At 41.6% G+C, this 3,065-nt stretch overlaps 1 protein-coding gene across 1 annotated transcript in view; it reads left to right on the forward strand.

Annotated features, from left to right (window-relative positions):
• The window catches only part of LOC106872518 (uncharacterized), a 22,243-nt gene that overhangs the window by 2,253 nt on the left and 16,925 nt on the right, over nucleotides 1-3,065 (forward strand). The window lies entirely within an intron of this gene.

The following is a 3,065-nucleotide window of genomic DNA, read 5'->3' on the forward strand; positions in this document are numbered from 1 at the left end:
ATATATATATATATATATATATATATATATACATATACTAGCTGGTGTACCCGGTAACTCCAGGGAGTGGGTAAAGATGTTGTATTTAAACGCCTTATTATTCTGATATTATAAGAAAGCAATTTCGTTATAACTGTCACAAAAGATGTATTTTCCGTCGCGAAAAAGCATAAAAAATTGTCAACTGGAGGAGGGAGAGATTGTCGGAGGTTGACGAGAGAAATTGTCGGAGGTTGGCAATAGTGGTTGTCGGAGGTTGGCGAGAGAGGTTGCCGGAGGTTGGCGAGAAACGTTGTCGGAGGTTGGTGTGAGAGATTGTCAGAGATTGACGAGAGAGGTTGTCGGAGATTGGCGATAGAGGTTGTCGTAGGCTGGCGAGAGAGGCTGTCAGAGGGAGAGGCATCTTTATTCCAAAATTTCAGTCTTGCAGGGCTTCGTGATACACAATGTTTTGGGTTTTGCTGTTGGGTGCATAGATGAATAAATTTTCCGGACTTTCAAAATGACTGGTGTGTTTTTTTAATAAATGATAAATGGTTGAGAATGATGTCTCGTTCGCCGTGCTGTTCTCCAACCATAATGATGGCCACCTCATTTATTAGCAGGTGCATCGAATCGGTGCATTAAATCGCCGAGCATATTCGCCAGCTAATCTTTTGTCAGCTGTGACGACGACTTTGAGGTCAGGCGCCTCATCCATCCCCTCCAGAGCGCATTTCAAGCTATTCACAAACTTATGAGTTGAATGAAGCATTGTCCGTAATTTTGCAATCAAACGTTTGTCAACACGTTCAGTTTGCACCTCTGGTCAACTTCTTCCTCGTCACCTCCCATAAAATACACCTGGACATATTTCGGCTCTGCATCTGGTAAAGGTCTTAGGCTCCCCACTCGATGATAGTATTGACCCCTGATTTTGAAAGTTGAAAAGAGACCTTGTCGGGTGAACTCTTCTTCTGCACCGAATGATGTCATCACGAAGGATGCGCTGCATTTCAATATTTTATGACGGAAATCGATGCCATCGAGAGTGTTTTGTCGAAGAAGTTGCAATAATACGTCTGGTGGATCTTGCAGTCTGTACATACATTATGTACATTTAAATCTGAAATTCAACGACTGTTGTATGCTGAAGCAGCTTCGTCTCTGCAGGGTCTGTTTGCTCCAGTTGCTTCAATAACCGAAGGGTGATGGAAATGATAATTGATATTAAAATCTTTTGTAGCTGAAGTTAATAAAGATGTATCAAAATTACATATACACACTTAACGAAATCTCTACCTAAGTCAATATCAAGTCGCTCGTGAACACTACTGGAAACATGTAACCCAATTGTAACCTGTTACATAGTCGGGTGGTCGACGACTAAGCTAACAGTCTCGCCAAATATTCTCCTTGGACACCTCGTAATGTGAAAAATAACGTTTTCAAAGGCTAGATGAGTCCAAGAGAACCAACCCAACCACATTTGAATGAACAGAAAAACGCAATCTAGTAACGAAATCTAGCTGTGTGACTTGTATCTTAGCTCTATGTGTCTCACTATTTGAGACACATTGATCAATCTAGTCACCTCATTTTATCTCTGATAATACTCTCAATATCTCGGTCACCTTATAGCTGGTCCAGGAAGTCTGAGACAAGAGAGTGAGTTTGGTCATCCTGTGCAGCCGTCCTGCAATATAATCGAAGATCAGCGCAAGTCAGTAGTTGCAAGTCAGAACTCAAACTTCTTCAAACCACAAACACACGACGAAACTTTCTTTGCTGTGGCAGGGGTATCACATGCCTTTGCTGCAATGAAACACCGTCACTTTCGTGGCTCCATCGCTCAGATGTACTGTAAGCGGAAGTAGCAACGACTCTCCAGTTGCTTGCACTGCCGAATCTTCTGCTGCTGTTCATAAGAGATGGACTCTTAGATATATTCAATAACTAATGACGGACAACACCCATGTCAATAATTAATTCCTTTTGACTAAATACAAAGCCATTTTTACTTAAATAAAATATAATCAATTACGGAAAAGATAAGACTAATGAAGTATTAGTACTAGAGTAATGAGGTATTAGTCCTAGTATTAGAGTATTAATCCTTGTTATGGGTAGTAGTGTGGAGGCGCAATGGCCTAGTTGTTAGAGCAGCAGACTCGAGGTCATAGGATCGCGGTTTCGATTCCCAGACCGGGCGTTGTGAGTGTTTATTGAGCGAAAACACCTAAAGCACCACGAGGCTCCGGCAGGGGATGGTGGCGAACCCTGCTGTACTCTTCCACCACAACTTTCTCTCACTCTTACTTCCTGTTTCGGTTCTCCCTGTACTTCAAAGGGTCAGCCTTGCCACACTGTGTCACGCTGAATATCCCCGAGAACTACATTAAGGGTACACGTGTCTGTGGAGTGCTCAGCCACTTGCACGTTAATTTCACGAGCAGGCTGTTTCGCTGATCGGATCAACTGGAACCCTCGACGTCGTAAGCGACGGAATGCCAACAACAACGAGTAGTAGTATAATGAGAGCAAGACGAAGAATGTATTTTGGCAAACATTCCACCTAACTTCATTATCAACTCTGAATCTGTGTGTTATACTTGAGTAGGCTTCGAAGTTGTGAGAGACATTAAGGTAATACTGTCCGTTTGCTTGTTAATGTATGTATTTGTGTATACACAAATACACTCACAAACATGCGTCGACAGGATACGACATGAAAATCTAGTGCAAACGAATAGAGTAGTTCTCTATTTCTGGTAATACTATTAGTTCAGAGAGTGGGAAGTAATTATACCACATGAAAGAAAGAAGAGGAAAATATTATCGGAAGAATAGTTAGGGAATAGCTAGAGTGAGGGAAAATGGTTTTGTGTAACTGAAGAATAAGAGAGGCGAAGTAACGGACGTGGTAACATTAGTAGGTGAAAGGAACGACGATCAGATCAAGAGGGAAATAGAAAGAATTCTGAGAGATCTTTAAGCCAAAACCGTTGTGGGGGGCGAGGAGTTTGTAAACAAGGAAAAACGATATACACGCATACATGTACTAATACATATATATATATATATAT

This window comes from Octopus bimaculoides, chromosome 9, assembly GCF_001194135.2.
Source record: "Octopus bimaculoides isolate UCB-OBI-ISO-001 chromosome 9, ASM119413v2, whole genome shotgun sequence".
Lineage (NCBI taxonomy): Eukaryota > Metazoa > Mollusca > Cephalopoda > Octopoda > Octopodidae > Octopus > Octopus bimaculoides.